Raw genomic sequence first — 15,293 nt, forward strand, 5'->3', positions numbered from 1 at the left:
CTGAATCTCACGAGGACAGCGCGTATTTGCGCGTGTTCGAGAGTAGCTAAAGCTAGATGTAAAACAAAACTCAAGTCTGGAAAACAATGATGACTCTATCTAAATAGAGGAAGAGAGGGGCGCAACCCTAGGAAAGGGCGGCCAGGAAGGGGGCGCAGCCCCTAGTGGTGGTCAGCCCTAGGCGCCCACGCAAAGGCCTCAGTTGGGCCAGCATCTATTCTTCTGGGCCTTCGTTCTTCAGTAGCATGACGAAGTTTAGTTCTCTTGCACGGGCCCGAGTGATTGGCCCAAAAGGAGGTGGCGCCTGGGGTGGAGGAGCATCTGGTGTCGCCGGAAAAGGTGCTGCTGGCGTAGACGTACTCGTGTTGTAGTTGATGTCCTCATCAAGCAGGGCTAGAGCGGCGCCTAGGAGTGAGGGGGAGCGGTGGGGGGCTGCACTGGCCGGCCGGTACTCCGAGGAATTGCGGCAAACAGTAAAAACAGGGGAGCAGAGGAAAACAGCCAGAGGAAGAAGAAAGGTTGAGGATGACTGGACCAAAATGCGATTTTCCAAAATTCCAGGGACCTGTCTGTAAACCAGCGATAACTTTTAAGCTAGGGCTCAAAAGGAAAAGTGTTCAAAATGAAAGTTGTAAAACTTTTTAAGCTCTACAACTTTGTTTTAGGGTTTGAAATCAAAAACTCGAAGTATGCAACTTTATTTTGAAACTTTGGATTAACTTTAAACTTTATAAGGATTTTGTCCTTGTTAGAGTAATTTACACATAACTTTGGGCCTAGATGCAAGTTTTCAGGTAAGTCATGATTACTCGCATTCTTATAATTTGGCCCCTAGTAACTTTTGAAGATTACTTTTGTAACTCTTGTATTTTGCACAAAAAGACTCATATACTTATAAAATTACACATAGGGTCTTATTCCTACAAATATATCCAACCTTATACAATTCAACACATGCATTACATTTCATACCTAATGTGACACAAATTGACACCTAGGGTGTCACAGCCCTCCCCCTAAAAAGAATCTTGTCCCGAGATTCGAAGGCAGAAAGAATCATACGATTAGATTTGGGGATTGGCTTGAAGGAAGTTTGGGAAATTTTGTTGGAGATAAGATTCTGTTTCCCAAGTTGCTTCTGCTTCGGTGTGGTGATCCCATAAAATCTTGTACATCTTAACTGTCTTTCTTCTGGTGACTCTTTCCTTGGTATCCAAAATTTGAATAGGTTGCTCAGCGTAAGATAGATCAGGTTCAATCTCAATGGCGGTGGTTTCAATGATCTCCATAGGTACTTTAATACATTTCTTGAGTTGAGAGATATGGAAGACATCGTGAATGGCAGCCAATTGAGATGGAAGGCGAATTTGGTAAGCCACTGGGCCACAGATCTTAAGGATCTCAAAGGGTCCAACATAACGTGGTGCTAATTTTCCTTTTATGCCAAAACGCTGAACACCCTTAGTAGGAGATACTCGGAGATAAACAAAATCTCCTACTTGGAACTGCAGTGGCTTCCTTCTTTTATCTGCATAGCTTTTCTGTCTGGACTGAGCTATTTTAAGGTTGGCTTGAATAATCTTGACTTTATCTTCGGCTTCGACAACTAGATCTGGTCCAAAGATTTTGCGTTCACCGGTCTCGGACCAACTCAAAGGAGTTCGACATCTGCGATCGTATAACGCTTCAAAAGGAGCCATCTGAAGGCTAGATTGATAACTGTTATTGTAAGAGAATTCAGCCAAAGCAAGACATTTGTCCCAGCTTGTACCATAGTGAATAACACAAGCTCGGAGCATGTCTTCAAGAATTTGGTTGACTCGCTCAGTCTGTCCATCAATCTGGGGATGATATGCAGAGCTTCGAATCAATTTGGTTCCAAGAGCAGACTACAACTGTTCCCAGAAGCGCGCAATAAATTGGGGCCCTCGATCAGAAATAATGGTCTTAGGAACACCATGCAACCGAACAATTTGATCTAGATAGACTTCGGCATACTTCTTAGTGGTGTAGATAGTACGCACGGGAAGAAAATGAGCCGTTTTGGTAAGTCTATCAATAATTACCCATATAGAATCATGCTTTTGAGGTGTATTGGGAAGACCAACAATGAAATCCATACTAATATCTTCCCATTTCCATGATGGAATGGGTAATGGCTGAAGTGTACCAGATGCCTTGAGATGACTGGCTTTAACTCTCTGGCACGTATCGCACTCGGATACATACTTAGCAATTTCCCTTTTCATTCTGGTCCACCAAAAATTCTGTCGAAGGTCTTGATACATTTTGGTACTACCAGGATGAATAGAGAACTTGGATAGATGTGCCTCATCAAGGATTTGTCGTCGAAGTTGATGATCTTTTGCTACAACGATGCGATTGTTGAACCACAAGACTCTTTGAGAATCAGTACGAAAACACTTGTACTTAATTTCTCCCTGAGATAATCTGGTCTTAATAATTTTGATACCCTTATCATTAGTTGTGACGTGACTATTTTATCTCGAAGGGTATTCTCGATGGATAAATGATTCAGACTACCTTGAGGAATGATTTCTAAATTGAGTTTCCTCATCTGATTGCAGAGAGTGTCACTGATGGTTGCTATGGACAAACAGTGACAACGTGCCTTGCGGCTAAGGGCATCTGCAACCACATTGGCCTTGCCAGGATGGTAATGTACTTCAAGGTCGTAGTCTTTAATCAGTTCTAACCAACACCTTTGCCTCATATTCAGATCAGCTTGGGTGAAGATATACTTGAGGCTCTTATGGTCAGTGTAGATGTTGCACTTAGCACCCATAAGATGATGTCTCCAGATCTTGAGAGCATGAATAACCGCTGCTAATTCGAGATCATGAGTTGGATAATTTTGCTCATGATTTCGAAGCGCTCTGGATGCATAAGCAATGACTCGGTTATTTTGCATAAGAACACAACCAAGACCAGTTCCAGAGGCATCCCAATAGACATCAAAAGGCTGAGTATTATCCGGCTGAGCTAGTACTGGGGCAGTTGTCAAAAGTCTTCTCAAAGTGTGGAATGCTTCATCACATTTATCATCCCAGCAAAACTTAACTTCTTTCTTAAGTAGCTCAGTCATAGGTTTGGCTATCTTGGAGAAGTCTGGAATGAATCGGCGATAGTATCCTGCCAATCCAAGGAAACTTCGAATTTGATGGACTGAAGTTGGGGGCTTCCAATCCATAACTTCCTGGACTTTAGTTGGATCAACCGATATGCCTTCACTGGAGATAGTGTGTCCCAAAAATTTCACACTATCTAGCCAAAATTCACATTTCGAGAATTTGGCATAAAGGCGATGATCACGTAGTCGTTGAAGCACGACACGTAAATGATTGGCATGATCTTCTTTAGTCTTAGAATATATCAGAATATCATCAATGAAGACCACGACGAACTTGTCGAGTTCCGGCATAAAGACTGAATTCATAAGATACATGAAATATGCCGGTGCATTGGTAAGCCCAAATGACATAACCAGATATTCATATAGTCCATATCTGGTTGAGAAGACCGTTTTTGGAATGTCACATGGCCTAATCTTGATCTGATGATAACCAGAGCGTAAGTCAATCTTAGAAAAGACCTTAGCTCCAGCTAGCTGATCGAATAAGATGTCAATGCGGGGAAGAGGGTACTTATTTTTGATAGTGACCGCATTAAGTGGACGATAATCAATACATAGCCTTAGGCTATTGTCCTTCTTTTCGACGAAGAGAGCGGGACAACCCCAAGGTGACGCACTTGGGCGTATAAAACCTTTATCAAGAAGATCTTGGAGTTGGATTTTCAATTCAGCCAATTCATTTGGAGGCATGCGATACGGCCTCTTTGAAATAGGAGCGGTGCCAGGTTGAAGTTCAATAATGAACTCGATGTCTCTGTCTGGTGGCATCCCAGGCAAGTCGTCTGGAAAGACATTGGGGTACTCACAGACTACAGGAATATCTTTTACCTTGATGTCTGTGATGGCATAAGTGCAAGAGTGCAGATACTCCTGTTGGGGCAGATAGAGGGTAGTTGCTCCTTGATGTGGTGAGTCAATCTCGATAACTCGGGAAGAGATGTCTAGCAGTACTCTATGTTCTGCCATCCAATTTGTCCCAAGTATAATATCGATACCCTCTAGGTTTAATAGAATCAAATCAGTTCTGATTTCCTTGCTACCCAATTGAATTGGCACCTTTTTGACCATTTGGCCAGATGTAATTTTTCCTCCAGGGGTAGAGATCACATATGACCCCTTAGTAGGGCAAAGATCAAGTCCTATTCGGGTACTGCAATCGTTACTAATGAAGCTATGGGTTGCTCCTGAATCAAATAATGTAACAACTGGTTTGTGGTGTACCGAGAATGTACCCGACATGATAGGAGCTCCATCTGGAAGTTCTGCGAGGGTAGTGAAGTTAATTTGTCCTTGTCGGACTTGCATCATCGGCCTCTTACCCTTGTTCTGGTCATTCTGACGAGAACTCTGCCCTTGATTAGACTTCTTGGGCTGCGGACAATCTCTGATAAAGGGATCCGCACTTTCGCAATTGAAATCGTGATGGGGGCCACTTCTCTGTTGGACTTGTTGAACATTTGGCCGTGGGCCAAATTGTTGTGGTTGTTGCAGAGACACAGGAGGTTGATACTCTTCTTGTTGTTGAGGCGGCCTGAAAACCAGTTTGCCGATCAGGGTATTTTGCTGTGGCGCTCTAGGCGCTACATTCGGAATCAACTGATATTGCGGGGGTTGAATGCTTGCAGGTCCAGCGGAGATCCTTCGCTTCTTTTCGGCACGGTGTGCCGTAATACAATCTTCTTGAGTTAGTGCCATGTTGACCAGCTCACTGAAAGTATTCGCCTTGACAAGATTCAGATGTTCTTTGAGCTTAGTATTCAAACCTCGACAAAAACGATCTTGCTTCTTGGCATCATTATCAGCATGGTAGCCCGCATACTGACACAGGTGATTAAAAGCCTGTGCATACTGCAGTACAGTGCGGGTGCCTTGAGTAAGTGCCAAGAACTCATTCAGTTTCCGTTCTATCAGCCCTTCAGGTATATGATGTGCCCTGAAGGCATTACGGAATTCTTCCCAGGAGGTAACATGGCCATCAGTTTGCATAGCACAATAACTATCCCACCAAATGCGGGCAGCTCCGCATAATTGTTGTGCAGCAAAGTGAGCCTTATTGGAATCCGCACAAGGAATCGTAAGAAGAGTAAACTTGGATTCAATGGTGCGAAGCCAGGCATCAGCATCAAGGGGTTCCTCTGCTTTACTGAACAGCGGGGGCTGGGTACTAAGGAAATCTTGATAGGTTGCTACCAGAGGTTCATCACGACCTTGTGACTGCTGGTGTTGTTGATTTTACTGTGCTTGTACCAATAGATTGAGAAGTTTAGTTTGCCGAGCCATAACCTCGGCTAGATGTGAAAGTGATAGGGATGGTTGTTGGGAATTGCTGGATTGATCTGCCCGGAAACCTTCCGGGGTTCTACGTGTGGCTCCAACCATCTGAAACAAGAATTCAGATGATAAAATTTATTTACCTTGCTGAAGACTTACAAGGTAAATAGGACGAGACAACTAATTCTGACATAGCAAGGGTTGAAAAGTAGAAGGATATTTAAAAGGCTTGTCCAACACTATCACAAGAATCCCGTTAACCACACCAAAGATCAACATCCTACCACACATCCTTAGAAGAACCAAAACACACATTGTATGATGTATTTAATAATGAGTTATGCATGCACGTTCTACTCGTCCTCACAAACCAAAAACAAGTGCCGAATATCTTCGGACTTACGTGGTTAGTTTCGGTGGCATTATACATACGTCTCTCACTATTAACTAGTCGATAAACCCTATCCGTCCTAGTTTCGTATTCGTGGTTAGTGTACCTGCAGAAAACCACAATATATATCCAATGAACCTTTCATGCCAGCACGTCATGAAAGCGTTCCCATTCATTACTGTTCACTATAGAAACAGCATCTGTACAATTACCGCCGTACAGACAACGTTAACATACGTTATCGAGATAACGTATTCACGGGGGTACCGCAAAATGCGGGGGTATGAACAGCGATCGCCATACCCTGCGCCGAACCATATACTCCCAATGTAGTCAACCGAAGTTGGTACATTGGCAGCATCTCAAGTAGGCCACTGCTTGAGAAATAGCGTTCGGTTCGCATCACCGACGGGAAGGCCAAGCTCCCTCAGTTGGCTGAGGATCCTTACCTTCTTACCTCACGATCGAAGGTGTCGTTACAAAATGTAAAGTTGGAGTTGTGCATAAATTTAAGTTTTGACAGAAAAGTAATGCTAGTAGTTAGGGTTATATATATATAGCCACCTTTATTTCCCTCATAAATATTACCCTAGGGCTTTACGTACTAAGCACGATTCTTAACGAAACCAACATAGTTTTGCCAAACATTTTGGTGGTCAAACTTTTATACTGAAAACATTTTTAAGGTCAAATATATCTCCAGGGTAACCTTATAGCTCTGATACCAGCTGTGGCAGAACCAACCTGAATTATACCGGCTCAAGTACGCGAGTCCAATCCTGAGGGCTCCAACGTGCTTCAAATGGTATAATCCCTTGGCCTGTCGGGTAACGTCCCGATAAACCACCGATACACAGGATCAAATAAGTTTACCTCACACGAAGGTGAGTCCAGAGATACAATCACCATCACATTTTACATCACAGAGAAAATTACATTACAAGAGTTTCCAAAAGAGTACGAAGTTTCAAATTCAGAGAAAAGATTACAAACTGTTAAAACTATGTTTTTTTAGCAGCGGAAAATATACGCGATGATTACAACACGTCGTTAAGACGGATGTTATGCTAAGCCCGAGCATGACATCACTCGATATCACCAGTGCTGGCCGGGGACGGATTCCATTCCACGGCCCAACCTTCTGTAAGAGCACCGGGCCAAGGCAAGGGAAGAGTAGGGTCTTCAAGACATTACCTGCAGAACATATAACTAGCAAGGCTGAGTATACTAATACTCAGCAAGGCTTACCCGGGATTGGGTATACTTAGCCCATAACTAGACTTATGAAGGCTTATAATAGTTCTGGGTTAAGTTTCAGCTGAAAAGCAACTAAGAGTAGATCCTCATTTTTCAACTTTTAGCTTTCAAGTTCTATGTGATTAACCATTCTAGATAACACTTACAACTAAGCAAGCAAGGTAGAGCTCTTTATCTCAACCATCAGTATTATTCATCATATAGTTGCTCTTGTTACTCTGTGTGATAAAGGGATTAAGTAGTCTCAATCATCGTGAGAGGCGGACGATTCTGAATCGAATTTAACCTTGCAAGGTAAACCTAACTCACACGCTTGGAACATCCAACGATAGCTCCGAAGCAACCGTTTGCCTTTCATTCTGACTCGTGGACAGGTCCACCACAAGCGACTGCAGGAACATACGCACATCACCCGTGCAGGACATACGTTTGTAGCGCGACTACAAAACCCATATTCCTGGTTGCCCTTGCAACACGTATTTCCTCAGTCGAACATAAGTAACCAGAAGAAGCAAGACGAGTGGTGGGAGGTATGTCCACTCCTCGGGCTGATTGGTTACTAGGCTTACCGCTTACCATATTTCGCGGCATGTGGCTAGTACTTTCAAATGCTTAACCACCGCTAACACACTCCGCGGCCTTATCAAAATTCAACAACACAGACAGGGTATCACCTCAACCATGATACCTTATAAAACTCCCATCCGGCATCCTTATAGTGATAACAGGAATGTAAACATTACAATTCCTATATCGCGCGAGTGACAGGAAATCACCCGACTTCTACCGGTCCTATTAGCATAGCATCTAGTCGATATGACCTCAGGTGCAATACATTGGTTCCTAGGATTCATGCATCTAGGGTTTCAAGCAATTCCTAAGAACTTAATGCATAGAATACGTAAATAGATATAGATTGCAGCGTAATAAATAGTGGGTTATGTCCGGGGCTTGCCTTTACTGGTGGGGCTGGGGTTAGTCAAGTTAATAACGTCCGAACTTTGGTTCGGGCCTTCAGAGAATTCCCTGACGAAGCTCTTAGGGTCTTCAGAACAACCTCCTTCTGGTTCCGGGATTAGTTGGTAACTTCTGTCAGCGGGAGAGATCGAGTCTACATGATATGCAGGACGGAGTTTAATGGATGCACACACTTTCATTTACTTCACGGTAAAGTTGCAATCCAAACGCTAACACTCAAGAACTCATGGTATAAAAAGGAATCTAAGCCTTGAATCATAAGCATTAACTCATGACTATAGCATTAACTTAATTGGAAGCAGAAATTAAGTATTCAAGTTTAAATTAAATTCAAAATTGAATGTGAGCCCTGGATAATTAGGGTCATAAAGTTTTGAAAATTTAATCACAGATTAATTGCATGTTTAAAAGATTCTGACTAAAAGATTTAATTAGATAAACTTTATTGAAAAGACCTAGCTAATTCTGCTGTAAAACAAATTGAATTGTTCAACTTAAAAGAATTTAAATTACAAAACAAACTTAGGTTTGAAAATTCCACATCACTTCATACTTAATCTATGGAGATTGCATATCAAAAATCATGATCACAAAGTTAACATGCAGGAACAAATTGGAACTATGGACACTACACTCCCATGTCATATATTTAATATAGATTCAAAAGTATTTAGTTTCATATCAAACTTACTTAATAGAAGTTGTAGAGTTCAAAATCTAGTTTCCAACAAAACTGGTTTTGCAATTTTTGGAATTTCCTACAATCCTCTATTGAATTTACAAGTCAAAAATACCACTCACATGAAATAACAAGCATCCATTTACTTCTATTTTAAACACAGCACAAACCATATACTTTCATAACATGGTCATAAAACAAAAGTGATAGAGTTTGGAATAAGGATTCAAGTCCAACTGGTTTTACATTTTTTTGAATTTTCTACGATTTCCTAGGAATTTTCAAAGTTCAGCACATTGGAAAAGAAGAAGACCCAAAATCTTTCATTTAGACCCTTGGAAAGAGTTAAATCTTCGCGAACAGGTCCCTCTGCCATTGCCGGCTAGAGCAAGCTCGGCCTGGGCTCCAATCCGGCGAAGGGAAGGCTCGGGTTGCAGGGGAAAGGGGGTGGGGAGCGAGAGGGAACCATGACGTACCCGTTTGAGGGCTTGGCCGGGCTTGGGGAGGCCGGGAAGATGGTCGCCGGCGGGAGACAGTAGGGCGGCGGCGGAACAGCACTGGGAGCAGCGCTCCGGTGAGGGAACGGCGCGAGGGGGTGGGGATTAGCTTCAGGAGGTCTCAGGGTAGCTACTTATAGGGAGGAGAGGGCACGGGAGGGGCGCTAGGCCGAAGGACCACGGCGGCGTGGAGAAGCCGGCCACGCAACGGCTCGGGCGGCGGCGAGAGACACGTGGGGCGCGAGGAAAAGCCATGGGAGCGGGCTAGGGCAAGGAGCAGGGCTAGAGCGGCGCCTAGGAGTGAGGGGGAGCGAGGGGGGGCTGCACTGGCCGGCCGGTACTCCGAGGAATTGCGGCGAATAGTAAAAATAGGGGAGCAGAGGAAAACAGCCAGAGGAAGAAGAAAGGTTGAGGACGACTGGACCAAAATGCGATTTTCCAAAATTCCAGGGACCTATCTGTAAACTAGCGATAACTTTTAAGCTAGGGCTCAAAAGGAAAAGTTTTCAAAATGAAAGTTGTAAAACTTTTTAAGCTCTACAACTTTGTTTTAGGGTTTGAAATAAAAAACTCGAAGTATGCAACTTTATTTTGAAACTTTGGATTAACTTTAAACTTTATAAGGATTTTGTCCTTGTTAGAGTAATTTACACATAACTTTGGGCCTAGATGCAAGTTTTCAGGTAAGTCATGATTACTCGCATTCTTATAATTTGGCCCCTAGTAACTTTTGAAGATTACTTTTGTAACTCATGTATTTTGCACAAAAAGACTCATATACTTATAAAATTACACATAGGGTCTTATTCCTACAAATATACCCAACCTTATACAATTCAACACATGCATTACATTTCATACCTAATGTGACACAAATTGACACCTAGGGTGTCACAGGCACTCTGATCATGCCAACTTAGGCGAGTGGTACTCATGTGTGGGAACCATGTTCTTTGGAGGCATGATCCCGTTGGCACAGTGCTTAATGATTGGAGGCGCAAAGTACGTCTCCTTTCGTACATGCGGGTAAGTGCCAATTGGAGTAGAGCAGCAAAATGCCTAGAGAGGAAGAATAGCATTCCTCTTACTTGTGTGCGCGTAGGGGCTGCTAGAGCGAAGCTACACAAAGCCTGCAGCGGATGAGGATTATACCAAGTGTTTGAAAGTCTAAGAGAGAGCAAGACTGGGTGGAGCCAGGTGGCAAAATGATATCTATCAGGATGCAATGCCATGGCTTGGAGCCAAGCGTAATGCAACCTTTGATCCATGTAGAGCATGCCAGCTCACTTTCACTCTCATCTTGTTCCACTCTTTTTTTTGTCTCTCTTTTTTCTTTTCTTCCTCCCTTTTTTTATCTTCCCTTCCTTTTTTATCTCTCCAAACTTTTTTCCTTCTTCTTCTTTTCTATTTTCTTTCTTTCCTATCTTTTTCTTCACAAGCAGGCCAGAGCTGATACCTTTCAACCGGGATATTCCTTGGTATGAATAGAACTTGTAGTAGGACGCTCACCAATATTCCCCACACTTAGGCTGTTGTGTGTCAGGACACCAAAAGTCAAGTGTGTGGTGTCGGTGTGATATGAACGGGGTGCCCGATCTTCCGTCAGGTGAAGGAAAACTCGTTTTGGTCGGAGTGCGACACACCGATCCGGCTTCAAGTCAGCAACTCGAACCCCGCAATCTTAGCACCACAACTCCTCTGGTTATCAACCGTAGTCACAATCCGGTTGACCTCGCCGAGAAGGCTAATCCCTGCCTGCGAAACGAAGAACACAAGCAAGAACTCGAAAGAAATGCAGCACTCAAATTGAAGTGACAACTGCAGATGAATGATGAAGCTCGAAAGTTGGGGTTCTACAAACCGAAAGACGGCGACTGTTCAAGACAGATTGATCTAAAGCAAAACCCTCCTAACCTAATGGCAGCTGCTGTGTATATAGAAGAGAGAGGCTAGGGGGGTGGCCAAGGGGGTGGCTGAGCAACCCTAGGGAGTACAAGGACTTCGGGCCCAAAAACTGGCGTCGCTGCATCCAGACAGATTCTGGTCGTCATGTTGTTTCGACGATTCCCATCGACTCCAAACGTATTTTGATATGGGATCAGTTGGGTTGGAAAGCTTATCTCCTTAGCTTTCCAATGATACATAGAACGCCCAAAACGGAGCCCGTATGTGGCCTGGGCGTCCGTTTTCGTGAGGCCTGCTCCTGCAGTCCGAACCGGACTCGCGAATAAATCGGACTTCATTATGGATTGGGCTTTGAACTCTATCTTTGCTTGGGCCTTGGTCATATGCGTATTAGTCATGTCCTCATCATTCTCCCCTTCTTGGTTTTGAGTCATCTTCGACTCAAAGTCGCTGATGCTTGCGGAAGTAGTTGTTCCCATGCTTGACATGATCCTGCGTTGCTCCCCTTCTTGAAATTGAACCTGTTGTGACAAAACAAACAAAGAAGAACAAGAGGAACTCTGCGTGATAGGATTAGTCTTAAAATAGCCCTCTTTTTCTTCAAATTGTTGCACAACAAAAGGAGATTTCAGATTTGAACACATATAAACACGATGCACCATGTACTCTCCTTTACAATTATAATTGCCAATAAAGTGATATGTACATCGAGATAACCATGGCAACCCAACACATTTAAATTTCTCCTCCAAACTACTAAGTGCACACAAAGTATCAAACTCTATATAACCCAAAGTATTTAAAGAAGACAACAATTTTCTTTCATCCTTTTCTGTAGCAATTGGAATCAAATGTTTATTTTTAGCATAAGTCTTTGGTTCCAAAACAAAAGGATCAGTTTCCTTCACAAGTTGTGGCACAGGGATAAACATAGAACTATCACACAACTCTTCTTTATCACAAAAATTAGTAGAATATTTATCATGTGACAAAGTCAATTCAGATTTGGTGTCCACTAAATGTTGCTCTATTATATCATGAGTGGTGGACAATTTCAGCACATCAAGAGAGCTCTTACCTGAGACAATTACCTGTTCATTCTCTATCACCTTGTCTTCTGTTTTAGATACATGCTGCAAAATATTAGGTCCAACAGAAGACAAAGAGATATCTTTAATTTGTACAAAATCAGATTTAGAGGAAGGCACTTTAACATCTGAAATAATCCATTCTTTTCTAAAGGGCTCATTCTTTCTTCTCTCTACTCTGTCAAGATCGGCTTCGAAAATTTCAGTTGCGGTCATAGAGTTAAGTGTAATTTTCTACCATTGTAGTTGAAAGAATATCTATTTGCAACCTTTTTATGTACCACATTATTTATATTAAGCCATGGCGTTCCTAACAATAAATGACATGCTTGCATGGGTACTATATCAAAATCAGCACTACTCTTGTAAAAACCAATACTACTCTTGTAAAAACCAATGCTAAATTCAATATGTGCAAATTCAGTTACCTTAATCTTATCGTAAGAATTTACCCACTGCATGTAGTATGGATGTGGATGTGGCTTTGTGGTCAGACCAAGCTTCTCGACCACCTCTAAACTTGCAAGGTTGTTGCAAGTCTCACCATCAATGATGACTTAGCAACGTCGTTCCATCACGACAAAGAAAGTCTGGAACAAATTGTTGAATTGATTGTGCTCCACTTTCTCCATTTGAGAACTCAGCACTCGTTGAGCAATCTCGGTGTTTCCTGACATTGTTAGTAAGTAGACAAGAGAAAATACAAAAGGTTATCCCTATCAACTACTATATATGGATGTGGATGGTGGAAACACAATCTCGCACGTCTTACCAAGCTCTTACAAGTGTTCTTACCAATGCAAAGCAGAGGATGGTACAACCGGTGGCTAGTTCGTGATACCTGTGAGGAAGTGGTACCAAGATTGCAAGATCCTCTAGGTGTACTGATCTGAAGTAATATGTGGATCTTCGGAGGGCTTTATTTAGTAGTAAGGATTAGCACAATTGAAAATCAGATAGCAAAAATTGAATAAATATCCAAAGTACTTATCAATGTTGCTGGCCTAAACGTGTTCCTAGAACTAGTTTAAGCAAGCAAGTGACATATACCAAGCACAAAGGACACAAAAGGATGCAAGCACTTCTGATTTTTTTTCTTTTTTTTTGTGTGGCTCTTTTTTATGCACTTGCCTTTTTCTTTCTTTCTTTTTCTATTCAAAAGTGCCACAAGAGCAAGAGACAACTCCACGCTATCACAAAATTGTTGTCTGTAAATTACAGATTTGCTACACAAACTTATACAGGCTGTTTGACAAATTGAGAGACCTCAAACACGAAAACTTACAACACGAAAGTTGTAGATCCTCCTTTTCTCTTTCTTTGCAATATATGGAAAGTCTCTTTTGGATAAAGGAAGTAGAAGATATTGACCCCGAAATACAGACTACTCAGAAATTTCTGGGTCACCAATAGATTGACTTCCAATAAAGATTAGGCGCAGATAACTACGTTTTCTGGAATTCTCACAATTGATAAAGTTGTAGATAATTTCACAAGCTTTCCATAAAGTACTAGAACACAAAAATCCTGGTTCGTATGCGAGAGATATCAACAAAATACCGAACTGGACAGAGACAAGTCCGAACCGGACGTGATGACGGGCTGGAAAAGGACACGGTGACACGATGCAAAACTCAAACCAATCTAAGAACTCGATCTAAACCAGCAACAAGACCACGACTATGGACACAAACTCAATGATGCGGACTCCGATATCAGAATATGCAATGGCTTAAAAGGGTAATGGGATGGGAAAATAGCATGAACACAAAATTTTCTAGGGCTTTTTGGTGGACTGTGGGACAATGGCGAAATTGATGAAACTAAAGATAGATGTGAAACCTGACAGTAAACCTGAGTCTTTGACTACCACTTGATATGAACGGGTTGCCCGATCTTCCGTCAGGTGAAGGAAAACTCGTTTTGGTCGGAGTGCGACACACCGATCCGGCTTCAAGTCAGCAACTCGAACCCCGCAATCTTAGCACCACAACTCCTCTGGTTATCAACCGTAGTCACAATCCGGTTGACCTCACCGAGAAGGCTAATCCCTGCCTGCGAAACGAAGAACACAAGCAAGAACTCGAAAGAAACGCAGCACTCAAATTGAAGTGACAACTGCAGATGAATGATGAAGCTCGAAAGTTGGGGTTCTACAAACCGAAAGACGGCGACTGTTCAAGACAGATTGATCTAAAGCAAAACCCTCCTAACCTAATGGCAGCTGCTGTGTATATAGAAGAGAGAGGCTAGGGGGGGTGGCCAAGGGGGTGGCCGAGCAACCCTAGGGAGTACAAGGACTTCGGGCCCAAAAACTGGCGTCGCTGCATCCAGACAGATTCTGGTCGTCATGTTGTTTCGATGATTCCCATCGACTCCAAACGTATTTTGATATGGGATCAGTTGGGTTGGAAATATTATCTCCTTAGCTTTCCAACGATACATAGAACGCCCAAAACGGAGCCCGTATGTGGCCTGGGCGTCCGTTTTCGTGAGGCCTGCTCCTGCAGTCCGAACCGGACTCGCGAATAAATCGGACTTCAATGTGGATTGGGCTTTGAACTCTATCTTCGCTTGGGCCTTGGTCATATGCGTATTAGTCATGTCCTCATCACGGTGTCTCCTTTAGAGTGTGTTCCATCACGAAAGAGGACCGAGTGTACAGTTGAAGCAACTCCTATGTTCTTGGGCATCGCATGCCCCTCGTTCTTTTTAATCTCAACCTGAAATGGTTAGCGACCAAAAATACCTAAAGATGCATACTATCCTAAAATCATGTTCTTGCTTTTATTTTAAATAAAAGGAAACTTTATTGGAAAAGGAAATGAAAGTCTGGGCCATCTCCCGGTAGTGCTTTGTTTATGGTTAGAAGCTCGACCATGGGGGATTCATCCTGCAGCCATCAATGGTGATGTAGTTCCCAGCTTCACCACCATTTGTTATCATTGTTCAAGCTGCAAGGTTAGTGACGCAGCATGCCCATGAAATTTGCAATGCTTATGATAAACATATGCATCTACAACCATCCATCTAAACATTTTGCAAGGGAGGACTTTAGGGTGGTTGTAGTCCT

This window comes from Panicum hallii, chromosome 2, assembly GCF_002211085.1.
Source record: "Panicum hallii strain FIL2 chromosome 2, PHallii_v3.1, whole genome shotgun sequence".
NCBI classification, from domain to species: Eukaryota; Viridiplantae; Streptophyta; class Magnoliopsida; order Poales; family Poaceae; genus Panicum; species Panicum hallii.